Source organism: Calliphora vicina, chromosome 5 (assembly GCF_958450345.1).
Source record: "Calliphora vicina chromosome 5, idCalVici1.1, whole genome shotgun sequence".
NCBI lineage: Eukaryota > Metazoa > Arthropoda > Insecta > Diptera > Calliphoridae > Calliphora > Calliphora vicina.
In genome coordinates, this window is record NC_088784.1 from 87,982,153 (window position 1) to 87,996,563 (window position 14,411).

The following is a 14,411-nucleotide window of genomic DNA, read 5'->3' on the forward strand; positions in this document are numbered from 1 at the left end:
GTTAATCGATTGAATACTCTACTGGATACCAAAAAAAAATCATAAAATTTCATTCATATGTCCATTATGAAGGTCACGAACGCGACATTCGTATGCCTTTGAAGTGGAAAAAATATATGAGCATTCCTGCATATTTTTGCAGTGTTATTAATAATGACACTTTCAACCATATCACAGCTGAATTTTCAAATAAACTTTATAATCTTATACTGTACAGCGATTGCTACATATTTGTTGCATTTCTATTTACTGCATTTTCTCATTATTTATTTTTTTAGTTTGATGAAAACGCCAATGACGTTGTTTAAAAATAATGTTTGTTTAAAATGAAAAAAAATACTTTTATTACCATTCAATTTTAATAAATATTATTTTGGTTTGAAAAACAAGATATGAGCCAGTAACCCCATTTCTCATGAGATGAGCTGTATGTTGATTTTGGCCATCATCAGAAAGCCATTAACCAAATGTTTTATGGCTCAATCAAAATAATGAAATATATGTATGAATGTACATAAATATGACAGTATAATATTAATATGTTTCATTTTAATGAAAATTTTGTATATGTACATTAGAGTGACTCGTAGAGAAATTAAGCAAAAACTGATAAATTGTGCCGATATATTTTGGGAAAGCATTTCAATCTTTATTTCAAGGATACTACAATTTCAAATTTGTTGGGTTTTATACAAATCGAGGAACTCTAATGTATGTAAGTAAATTAGGGAGGCCCTTATATTGAAACAAGTTCTTATAACGTTTGGAGGCTTCACATTTAATTTGAATTTTCGAATTTTGGTAGCAAAATAGCAATATTGTACAGAAAATTTTAAAAATTAATTTAATTTCATTTACCTTTTACCTCTTTAAATATAAAATATATTAATTATCTAACATCATTAAAACATTATAACTTGATAATCTCAAATTCTAAATTTTACATTTTCTAATTCAAAAAAATAATTTTCAGCATAAACTAGTGACTTTACATGGGCCCACAGAAAATATGCGAGATAATTGACTGGTCCGTTTCTCGAAATTAAGTTATCGCCGTAAGACACGTATCACCATCCTGTTGAAACTACGTCTCGACCGGATCAATGCCATCCATTTTTTCAAACAAAAAATCATTGATCGTGTTGCGGTATCGTGAGCTCCAGCTTAGTTTTTAAAGAAATGAGGTCCGATGTTGTCATCACTTCATATGCCTCATCACTGAATACAATTGAATCCTTTATTTCAAAAACCAGTCAAACTACAAAAAATCAAAAATTTTGTTATTGGGCGATTACTGTTTTATAAAGGTAAATGCATCATTAAAGGCAAAGCAAATAAATACTACCCCCTCTTATGGTGAAGCAAAGAGAAATCCCTGCCCCCTATTATGGTGAAGCAAAGAGAAATCCCTGTTTATTGCAAAAAGAAGTCAAGTGACAGCGCTTGACTGGTATCTGCCTATGTAGGCCCTAATCTATTTTTTCATAAATGTTATAAGTCGGAATAAATGTGAAAAAAATTAAAGACTTACAAGCTCAAGTAGGGTTTATTTGGTTGGATAAGCTAAAAGTTTTATGGGACCTTTTTCTCAATGGCATACAACGGAAGCAGAATGTAATGTAGAACGAGTGTATGATGAATATGAATATGATGTTAATTTTTAAAAAAATTAGGTCCGTATTATCAGCACCAAACTGACAATTTTTTTTGGATGTAATGAAGCCTTTAGGCTTCATTACATCAATCAACAACAGTTGATTGGTCTCACTTTATATGCGGCAATTTTGGTTATTAACAAACCCGTTAAGCCACAAATTAGCCTCGTCGCTGAACACAATTGAATCGTTTATTTCAAAAACCAGTCAAGCTACAAAATAACAAAAATTTAGTTATTGGGCGATTACTGTTTTATAAAGGTAAATGCATCGTTTAATGAAAAACAAATATTATGGTGTACTGTAGAACGTGTGTATGATGAATATGATGTTAAAATATTTAGAATATTTTATATGAAATTTAGTCAAGTGCAATCTTTATATTATTTTTTAAATATTTCTTAATATAGATAAAAAAAAGCTTTATGTTTATTAAACTGTTACACAATTGGATAACTTTCATAGGAAAAAATATCAATTTTGTAAAGGTAATTTTTAGGTAGCTGGGAAGTTTTCTTTGATTTACTCAAAATCAATAATTTGTTGCTTGACTGGCTTTTGAAATAAACGGTTAAATTTTGTTATAAAACAGTAAATTTTGATAATTTGGTTGCTTTGTTCAAGCTGATCATGAGTATACTGATCATAAATGTCAAAAAGTGACAGAGCGCAGTATGACAGTTAACACTTCCGTAAGTTCTATCTAGCGTAAAAAACACCCCATATATAGAAGGTAAAGAGAGAGAAATGTCTTGAATGGTATTCAACAAAATTACTCTCTTTTAACACATATGGCTGATTCTCATGAATTTGGATTTTGACAAAAGACATATCGTTTTGGCTCTCGTTTAAGCAAAACGTTGTCTTAGTTTGCTTAAATGTTCAGCATTTGGGTTTTAAAAGACGGAGAAAAATTTTAGACCTTGAGAGCACCGTAAAATGAAAAAGTCTAATACAAAGGCCACCCTAATATCTTTACATGCATTGAAATCCAACATCAAAGAGAATACTGTGGTCAATCTGTAGCACAAGTATGATAAATACAAATGAAAATTCCCAGAAAAAATTATACCTTTTTTCACAGTAGTAGAACTTCATAATAGAAGAAGCAAGGATGCACCATATAATGACATATATAATTCATTAATGGGTATAGTCAAGGTCTTATATTCAAAAAGGGCTATCTATAGTTTTTTCAAAAATGTGTATTTGACAATTTAAACTATTTAGTAATATTATTATTAATAATTTGTTTTTAAGAGACTTAAAACAAGTATTTTTAAATATAATACAAGATAGTATGGCTTAATCTGTAAATACTGAGTAAAAGAAGACTGCTGTATGTTTTCCTCAACAATTTTGCATATGAATTTTTGCATAGAATCCCACGATATAAACTAGTCCAAAGGAAATATCTTGCGGGCTTTGTTATTTTAAATTATTAAATTATTATCTACATATCTACATGGAATATAAAAGAATATTAATAATATTTTGTTTTGTTTTTATATACAAAATATCATTGACGAACTAATGACGTCAATTCAGAAAATGTAAATATTTATGTCAGAGTGTCTGTATATACAACGTGTTGTTTTGTATATAATATTTTGTATATTTAATGAATTATTAGCTTGTTTGATAAATTGTTTGTTGAAAATATTTAAACAATTACATTTGTTTATGATATATATCAAAAAAATCAGAGCAAATGTATAGAACTGAACCACAAAGAGGAAATACGAGTATAAAGATAATAATTTAATGTAAATTTGCTCTGTATCCTTAATGTTAGAGAAATGGAAGTGAAGAATATAGCTTAGGGTAATCCTATCAATGTTTGCTATTCTAAAATTGTTCTCCATCATCTAAAAATCAAATGCTGAAAAGTTCAGCAAAATCGATTAACTTTTAGAGGTTGTACATTTTATTTGTAGTTTCCAGTTTTGGGGCAAAAGAAATTTAAACAAGTTATAAAGTATTGTCGATCATATAATGCCCTACACTGAACAAGAAAATTTTAGTTTTAAAATTTCAATAGTTTATTTTTCTGAATGATTTTCGGTAGAGGAAGCTATGGCATGGCTTTCGTATATACAAACTTGTTTTGAGCCAAATTTTGTAAGATACCTATATAAATTAAACATTTATTACCGATAATGTCCTATTGGGGTGGACATTTGTATGGGGGCTAAATGGTTTTCTGCCAATTTCAATAGGCTTGGTCCTTGGTCCAAATTTGTTCGAAATGTCTTCAAAAATGGGACCTTTGCTCAGAAGGTTTACATGGACAGCCAGTCAGCCTTTCGTCTTGTACAGATCACTTGGGTTCTCTTTGTGTTACCTGAGGAAGAAAGAAGTAAAAGAAGAGTGAGAGTAGAGTTAGCAAGAGAAAATATAGATAGTAGTTAGAAGAGAGATGAATTCAAAGAGCGCTGAACATCATGCTACAGTTGCGGGGTCGCTATGAGGTGCCATTTGCATGCTCGCTCTTATTAAACCACCTGCTTTTCCTAATAAAGGCTTCTACGCACCTTCCCAGATATTTTGGAGAGATTACTAAATTATCGTTAGCCTAAAAGCCTGGCACGCAGATCGCCCAATGCAGGACAATTGCAATAAAAGTGTAAGATGGTGTCTTCCTCCTCCTTATTTTGACAACTCCTGCAGAAGTCGTGGTGAGGCATCCCAAATCTTGCAGCATGTATACCGAAATTGCAATGCTATGTCGTATTCCTTGTAAACTAAGTAGATAAGACGTGCATTTACAATCCAACTCTGGCCATATCATGCTAGGGGGATTTATTACCCCACCTTGTTTTGGCAAGTTCATAATAAACATTATTTATCTGATGCTTATACGTCGACAGCGGAATGGCACATAGGAAGTCTATTTCATCTTCCGAAATCGAGGCTCCTATTGCCGCCAAGTTATCAGCAATGCAATTGCCTTCATTATCCCGGTGTCCACGTATCCAAGTGGGTACATCTGTTGAATGTCTCGCCATCTTATTTGATTTGATTGTAGATTACTGTACGTATATTTACGAATATCCCTACTAGATATCCTGTAATATCTGAACTAGTTGGACGATCTTCTAATGGCCGATACCTCGGCCTGAAGAATACTACATCTATTTGGGACATTCTTATCCCATCTAAAGGACATTCTTATCCTATATTTAGGAATGTAGACACCTCCGGCAGCTCTTTCCCTGTTAATTTGAGATCCTTCCATATCGATCGATACATAGCAACATTAAACCAAGAGGTAGACCATCATCAGATTCCATACTGGAATTGATTGAAAAATCGAAAATCGAAGTTCCTCAGGAAAAAGTGTCTAGGGTTGAAATAATCAATTTGATCAGGATGATTTGGAATACTTTCTATTATGCAAGCAAGTCCATGGGATCTATAATTCCATGAGTTGAACCTGAAGTCAGTGTTCAGTGCCAGGTTCTCGGCTATTAGATCTACTAATAACCAATTATGTAGTGTGAAAATCTAATTTGTCGCGGTAGTAAGCAATGCACCTGTTATAAGGATTGCCATGCTTAGAGGTCTTATCTATTGCCCCATCTCGTGCCTATGGCCCTTTTGCAGAAATATATAAACTTTATTGCTTTAGATGCTCTTGCCGGATATGTTGCACTATCCGAGAGCAACAATACGGTTGCGCTCAGTCAGTTCGCAAGTTCAGTTTTGCTAGGATTTACACTGAAACTACTATAGATTTAGTATATCGAGTGACGTCTCCACACGCAGAGAAAAAATATAGTTGGACATGGTTACTGTAACCATTTCAATATTGTTAAAATTCTTTAACTATATTATAGTCACAGTAACCATTTACATGATTGTGGTAACCATAATATGGTTAATTTATGAATCACATTGTATCAACCATATATATGGTTACAGCTGTTGCTCTCAGCTCAAGGCTTATCATAATCTGAGAACAACATATTATGATAAAATTATTCATCATAACACTATTTAAATGGTTACAGCAACCACGCCCAATTATATTTTTTCTCTGCGTGCAGTCATTGCGATATCGTGTCCAGATTAATCCCTGAAACTGCCACTGCTTCATTATCGGCAACAGTTTTGTAGTTTAGGGATTCTAATTTCCTAAGAAGACAATTTATGGCCAAGTTCCACAACAGTTAAGATAGGACACCCCCTGGGGATAGCCTCTTTGGGCAGATTTAGAGATCGTAGTCGTTTAAATTTTAGAGCGAATAATCCCACTAAGCTAACGATATGATTAATTACAAATCAATGCAATGCTTTGCAATGGGTAATGATCTCTAAGATATGCTTCATCATGACTGAAGGGGATTTCCAGAAAAAGTTATAAATACTAAGAAAAATTATTTAAACATTTTTTCTGTTCTCTTTTTCCAAATTACCTTTTTAAAAAATATGGTTGATCGTTAACAGAAAAATTATAAAATTTTCTCATAAAAATATAATAAAATTTTAAGTGCAATTTGCACAATAACATAAAGATTTTGTTGTCAACAAATTATAAAATAAAATTTACAAAGAAATCTTTAAAATTGTTATTAAAAAGATAAATTTTTCCTGGTATTTACATACATATGTCTGTGCTGTGAACTTGTCATAATATATTTATAGCTATATAAGTATATATTAAGATGGCTCAATTAGTGCAGTTCTAAAATATTTTTCAAAAAAGTAAAAGTTTTCCAGCAGAAACTTTAATTTGAAATAATCCCAGTAAGCATCATAGCCCCTAAAATTCAAGCACTTGATCTTATAGTTGGAATTTGACTTGAATGAAAATGTAATTATGCTTTAAACTTGAAAAATATTTGAAAAATTAAATGTTTTTCAAACAAAAACACATATGGCTTGAATTATGTTTCCTTTTTACTGGAGAATACTATTGAAATAGAGTGTAATACAACTGTAATTAAATTGCTTGACTATAATTCAAAGCTTGAATTACACTTGCTTTCAACTTGAATTCCAGTAAAAGTGCCTATTGGGATGTGTTAAAGTAATAAATTCTGACATTTCACTACTTGCACAATAACATTATAACTCATTACTTGAATACGGCAGTACTTAGCATAAACTGCTTGTAAATATATTATAACTTTGGTATCAATAAAACTGGTTACCAGTAATGACTTAAATAACACACTGACAGTTAGGTCTTACAGGAGCTGTTATTATAAAAACCGGAATATGTGCATGGCAATAACTAAAAAGTAAGCAGTTAGATAACAGTTAATAAATTAGTCATTACCCAACTACTTCTAAGTAATGCAGACGGTATGAAGTGGCCATGTTTTTGCTGTACTACTTGGTTTTCTGAAACCATTTAAAGAAAATTGGTTTTATAATAAAATCTGTCGGCCATTTCTAGACAAGATATCTCAAAATAAACAATATTTTGTTAGATCTCCTTATGTTTATATACACAAATTTCCATATGCACATGTTTATAAACATTATAAGCGACACCCAAAAAATTACTTCCTATAATTACAAGAACACAAGCAATCAAACAGCGGAAAATATAACAACAAAGAACAAATTATAGAAAAAGTAAGGAAGAATAAAAAAAGAACAAAAAAGACAAACGAACACATAAAAATATATTTATCTTGTTGAATGTTTTTCATGTTCATGTTGTTTGTTATTATTGGAATTTGTGTGTTGTGCGTCTGTTCAAGTATCTGCTAGATATGTAGCTACAAATGAACAAGTAAAAGATTTGTCTTTGTTGGTTTTATTTTTTGTTAGTGGCATCATCATCTTTTAAATCATTACCTTTGTTATTGCTTTATGCGCGTTCTTGATGTCTGTCTCTTTTTTTTTGTTTTTGTATCGGTGCCAAACTGAAGAAATATATATTTTTCCGTTTTAAAACGTTTTGCGTTTGTAAAAATTTTTGTATTTTATGTTTGTATGTATCTGTGTTTGCGTATATTTTTATTTTTATTTTTGTTGTGTTGCTATTAAATTATATCTTTTTTGTTGTCAGACATGTTTCTGCCATAAACACATTCAGGCGATCGTTCTCCTGCCTGCAGTAAAACTAAAAAGATAAAGATTGGATGCAAGAGAGCCCATACGAAATTGTTTTGCACTTGCTGAATGTTTATACTGTTTACTATATAAATTCTGTAAATGTTGCAGCAACATGTTTCTAATTCATATTAAACATCAGATCAAGATCATGAAGGAATTTCGAAAAGTGGAAAAACACACATTTTGGTGGATTTTTTAAATATTAATTAGCTGAATTGGTTTTACGAATTTTAAATGAATTTAATGAATTCTATTTTATTGGAGAATTTTTTTCGATTAGCTTTAAAATACGAAGTGACATATTTTCCATAACTTTTCTCAAAATTTCGGATGTAACGGTCATGATTTCATATCGAATGTTGATTTTTAACTGGGGAATGGTTCTTGGGTTGTTAACATACAATCTTTCTTTCAAATATCACCAAAGAAAACTGTCAGGAGCTGTTAAATCCGGTTAGCGTGGAGGACAGTTAAAGTAGCTTGTGCGCGAAATAATACATACGGCGAATATGTCCCTTATCAAAGACATTGAGGCACTTGTTTGGATAGTTTTCCATAGCTGGTCAAACAAAATTTTCCAAAATCGTCCGATATGCACCACCGTTGACAGAATGAAAAAAACACCAATGTAGGCCAATTATCCTTTCGGACGATAAACCGCAACAAACAGTACACAGGTAGAGACAGGAAAGAGAGCAGCTCACGTGTGTCCAAACAATAAAAAATACAATAAAGGAGTAGAAGATGTAGAGAGGAAGGTGGTCAGATGTAGATAAGTGAGGAGAATAGTAAGCACCAGTCATTTGACGGATATTAGGTCACACCGTGGAGATTCCCGTATCTGGCTTGATTAGCCAATTGCTATTCCTAATAAAGGTATTGATGTATTCTAACTTCATGACCGATAGCTCAGAATGACCATTTAAGGAACGATGTCCCAGTATACTTAAGTGGGTATAATTGTCGCTAATGAACTGCTCTTGGATTCTCCATAGCCTAAATCCAGCAATTTTGCTTGTTAACATAGCCATTTAATAGGAAATGGGCTTCATCGCTCATTATAAAATTGTGAATAAATTCTGGATTTTCCTCAGCTTCAAGCCATTGCTGGTAGTCTGTCGTCTTCAATTCTTGCACTTCAATTCTTCTGCAGCAACCGCCGTGTTAGCCCCAGTTGTGTCGAACGTCTCCTTTCCCGTGCACGTTCAATATTTAGGGCAGTGTTCACGGTAGGAGGTCTTCCGGCACCAGGAAGGGTTCTTTAAGAAAATTTCCAATCAAATGGTTTATTGTTGACGCTGTAGGTTTAATGCGCACATTAAAATGACGAAGATATGCATGTTTTGCCAATAAATTGATTGTTGGTTTGACAAATAAAATTCAATTGTTTTTGTTCGTTGTTCGATTGTAAAGTGATTCATTTTTAATTTCACAAAATGCTGAAATGAAAACAAAGAACAAATAATAATTAAACAAATTATAAAGAATTCAAACCAAAGTTCATTCTGCGCCACCCTGTATATTCTGGGTCCTTATTAAATTGTAAGACGATTTAGCTAAGTCCTGCCATGTAATTTTCCTCAAATATTTTTTATTGATCACAAATGTTTAGTATTGAACATGAGTAAAAGCGATCCAGAACCAGAGTTATGGAGGAAAATGTGGCACAGCCTCCAAAAAAGTAGATTTTTTCCGAAAATGTTTTGCTATTTGCTTTAAATATAAAAGCTGATAAAAGCATAACCATTGTTACTTTGATAAGAGAACAAACCTAAAACACTATTAAATATGGTAAGAGAATCGATTTCTGATTTCTCCTAGCTCTCATACAAATTTCTTCCTGGAATATAACAGACGGACATGGCTATATCGAGTCCTCTATCTATAACGATCCAGACTTTATGGAACTTCCGTTTGTGGAAACCACAAACGGAATTACATATCTGTCATTTATTCTCACTTATAGAGAATAGACATAGAGCGGAAACTCTCATGTCAAAGACCTAATTCAGTTGTCAGAAACCTAAGTGGTGAGAATGTATTAGTAGAAAAAACTATGTAAAAACAAAAACAACACTCGTATGTGTGATTATTTTGATTAATTTTTTTGTTTGAGTTTTTTTCTAGTTTCCGCTCTATGTTCTCTATGGTGTAAACATCCAAGTTTTGTTTTTTTTGCTTCGAAAATGTCGAATTTTGTGTCAAGTTTAGCTTTATTTCATTAATTTGAAAAAAGTGCCGCTAAAGCACACCGATTTCTCACCGAAGCTTATCGTAAATATATTTCATCGGTTCTAACGTGAGAGAGATGGTCAGTGCGGTTCAGAAATGTTGATTTTGACACTGAAGACAAAGATCGCACAGGACAGCCAAAATAATTTGATGACAAAGAATTGGAGGCATTACTCCGTGAAGATTTTTGTAAAACTAAACAAGAGCATGCAAAATCAGTGGGAGCTAATCAAGCAGCAATTTCAAAACGTTTTCAAGCAGCAGGATTCATCCAAAAGCAGGGGAATTGAAGCTCAGAGACCTAGAAAGTCGAGGCTTGAACGCTATGAAAGAAAAGAATTTTTACACCGAATCATTACTTGCGATTAAAAATGGATCCATGTATGTGAAGCCCGGCCAACCAGCTGAATCGACTCCAAAGCAAAATATCCATGACGCTAAGGTAATTCTCAGTATATGGTTGGAGCGAAAGGGTCCTATCTATAATGAGCTACTGAACCAGACCATCATAGGGAACATGATTCATTTTAAGCGAGCATTGACCGAAAAACGCACAGAATAAGCGGCCAGATATGAAACTTAGGGTGGCCCTAAATAAACAAAAGTTGGATTTTGGCCAGTCTCACCCCTTAGTTTGGTGAACATTGGTAAAAAGATCATCCTGGAAAAATGTTAGGTAAATAGGTTGGGGTTAAGTAATTTTTTAAGATGCATTTACAAGGGGAAAAAATGCAATTTTTTCAGTTTTTGTAAAAATGTTGCCATTAAAAAATTACTTTTGCAATTTAATTAAAATGTATAGAAATGTGTACGTGATTGTCGTTCTAATGAGCCATAAAAACAGAAATTGTTTAAAAAATATTAAAGTTATTAAAAATTCCCCAGGCCATTAACATACAGTGGTCGACATAAGTCTACGTAGGACCACAATTTTTGCCACTTTATTAGAGAAAACCCGGTAAATAAAAAAATAAAAATGCAGTTTTGTTTGAAATCTATTTTTATTGCTATGCACCAAAAAAAAAATGTTGTTGCAATGTAAACTTGCAAAATTATTCATAAAAAACAATAAAAAAAACATTGACAAAAGTCTACATACGACCACAGCATGTCCTGGTTTTTATGAATAATAACAGATAAGCATGCAATTTATTAAGTCTACAGTTCAAACAATATTCAGTAACTTTGAAAACACTGGTAGAGTTAAAAACAAGCTGCGAAGTGGTCGCCCAAAGAAACTACATCGTAGAGATTTAATCTTCATTTTAAAAGAAGTCAACAAAAACTCAAAAGTAAATACCACAAAAGAACTCGCAACAAGATCAGAAGATATTGTTTGTTCATGAACAGTTCAAATAACCTTAAATAATAATGGTAATTAAAGCAGAACTCCTCGTAAATTAGCGAACGGATCGCAAACTTCGTTTAGAATTCGCCCAAAAGCACTTTGAAAAGGACATGGAATTCTGGAAGCGAGTTTTGTTCACTGATGAGTTGAAGTATAACATATTTGGAAGTGAATGGATCCGAAAAACTTACTCGCTACAGTTAAGCATGGTGTTGACAGTGTGATGGTTTGGGGTACTGTCGCTGCTTCTGGAGTGGGAAAGTTAGAGTTTATTGAGGATAATATGGATCGTTATCAGTACAAATCCATTTTGGAACAAAATTTGAGAGCTTCCGTTGATATTTTAACTCTTGGTTAAAGTTGAATTTTTCAGCAAGATAACGATCCGAAACATTGGTCTCAAATTGTCAAAGATTGGCTACTCTACCATGCCCCATGACAATTGTACACACCACCTCAAAGCCCGGACTTAAATGTTATTGAGCACGTGTGGGAAATTCTACAACGGATGATCCGAAAACATCTTATTACTTGTGCACCAATTTTAAAGGAGAACCTTCCAGAAGAATGGCAAAATATAACGTCCGCAGAACTGGAAAAATTAGTTGCTTCGATGCCCAGACGTGGTAGATGCCCGTGGTGGCCCAACGAAATATTGAATTTAATGAAAATTTGTATTCGCTGAAAAATTTAGTGTACAGAATTTTTTGTGAATAAAAGTTAAATTAATTATAAATTTAGCGATATTTTTTTTATTATATTACTAAAAATGCATTTGAAATAAAACTGCATCATTATTTTTACTTATTATGGTTTAGAAGTCCGCGAGTTACGAAAATCATGGTCGTAGGTAGACTTTTGTCGAGCACTGTATCTCAGGCCACTAGAACAAGAAATGTAGGAACAAAATTAACATATTTTGAGAAATATTAAAATAAAAGCTCATTTTTACTTAAAATATATCTATATTTACTTGTATATGAGTTTTTGGCTTCGTAGGATACCGTTAACCTATTCGCAGGTATGACCAAAAAAATTAAATTTTTTTAACTGCAGTTTCAAAACTCCATTTTCAAATTTTTAAAAATGTTTTTAAACAAATTTCAGAAGTTTTTGATTATCTCATTTGGGATTTATTGAGAATATAAAGAGAATAAAAATATGAAAATATCTTCTATAATTTTTCCATACCTGCGATTTAAATTTTGAAATTTTCGAGAAAAACAAATTATTGGGCCATATTTTGGCGAATGAGCTCTACTTCCTTATGATTATGAATTTCAGGTAGCACTTATTCAGAACATTATAGTCCAGATAATTTTAAAGTTTTGCTAAAATTTTAAAACGTTAAACCTTAAATCGTGAAGGTCAAGGTCAAATTTTTCAATATTTGGAATTTCTAATGGAAAGATAGCGAAATGTTATATATTTTTGGGCCGATTTTGATGAAACTTAAGAAAAATATAACAAGAAGTCTAGTATTTATAATAACAGCACAAAAATGGAAATTAAAAAAAAAAATTTTAAATTTTTTAAAAAAAAAATTTGAAATTTCCTAAATTTACATTTCTGAAATTTACATTCCGAATATAAAATTCTTACTTTTTATATTTGAGTTATGACGGTTTTGCATTAAGTGAACGATCGGCTGTTTGTTTTAGTTTTTCCAACAAATCTCTCTCTCTGTTTCTCTTGCCTCTAAACTTTTAACACACTCACTATAAAGAGAGCGATACTCATATGAAACAAAATAAAGAAAGAACATTTTCATTTATTTCGTGTGTAGTCTGACGTTTAAACGATTTTTTTGTTAAATGTTCGGGGTTTTTTTTTTGTTTTAGATTTTTCACACGCGCGCTACATGCTTTTTAAAGCAAATTTTCTTAAAAATAAATTTCTGAATCAGTCGGTTTTTTTAAATTGAACAAAAATCTACACGAATCTTATAAAAGAGCCGCAACGAAAATTAAATTCGAATGGAATATTTATTAAAAGAAATTTGAGTTGAAAAATGAAAAGTTAAAATTCATATACAGAAAATAAAAAAGTATAAAATGTAACAAAAAATATACATAAATTTATAAAAAAGTTAATAAAAATTATTAAAAAAAACAAATAAAGAAAATAAAATAAATTAAAAATAAATGAAATAAAACCCTAAAAATAATTTGATAAAAACCATATTACGACATCCTGAAAAAATTATTTTAACAGTTTTGTTCAAGACTTAAAGGAAAAAAAAGAATTTAAATAATATTTTTTCATAAGTTTTCCAACTAGTTGCATTTGATGTGTGCTTTTCGTTGTTACTTTTTTAATACTTTTTTCCACTTGCGACAAAGTTTTTAATACAAAATTTGTTGGTAAGTTTGCGCTGCTACAAACTCTCAAATTTTAAACTTTTAAGAATGATATTTTTTGTTCGTCAAAAAAAGAAAAGAAAAATAAAAAAGAAATGAGAAAAAGAAAAATTATAGATGAAACTAAAAACTATTTCTTTTTTCAATATGACCTAAATTTGCTGCTATTTTTCCTTAGTGTTTTTCGGGTTTATTTCTTGCTCTTTCTATAGCTGCTGCTGCTACTCGTACAGTTTGTTGCTTATGCTGGCTGGCTGGCTGACAGTCTGGTGTTGTGTTAGAGGAAATGAAAAAAAAGAAAGAAAAAAACTGAAAAAACTATTTTGAAAACTACTTGTATCTTATGACAAGTGTGAGTGAGCGATATGTACAATCAGAGATATAATTTTCAGTGTATTTCATGTGTTGCTGTTTATATGCTATAAGCAATTTATAAGTTTTGTTCTGGCAGTTTTGTGTTTTTCTTTTTCGTTTTCTTCTTTCAACCAAATTTTTTCTTTACACTAAAGCAACAATATATAAATTTCTTTTCATAGAAAACATCAGGGTTTTGTGAAATTCAAAAATGTTTATAATTTTCTGCCAGAAAATTGCATTCTGGTTTTTGGTTGTGCTGGCTGTGTATGTAAATGGAAGACAAGCGTACGTTTCATTTAATAAATGCAATTCACAAATCATCATAATTTCTTAGCAGCACCAGAAAAACTTTAAAAGTTTGTGTTATAATTTGTTTTTGCATTTTAG

The 14,411-nt window shown here is 31.5% G+C and overlaps 1 protein-coding gene across 6 annotated transcripts in view; it reads left to right on the plus strand.

The window, feature by feature from the left end:
• tn (thin) overlaps positions 1–14,411 on the plus strand; it is a 167,231-nt gene that overhangs the window by 38,534 nt on the left and 114,286 nt on the right. For 5 of the 6 annotated variants that reach the window (XM_065511545.1, XM_065511547.1, XM_065511548.1 and 2 more), the window contains exon 1: positions 13,514–13,670. The exons of the other annotated variant lie outside the window; for it this stretch is intronic. The gene's annotated coding sequence lies outside the window, so the exon portion shown is untranslated. Of the gene's footprint in view, positions 1–13,513; positions 13,671–14,411 lie in introns of those variants that run through there. 6 annotated transcript variants of the gene reach the window in all.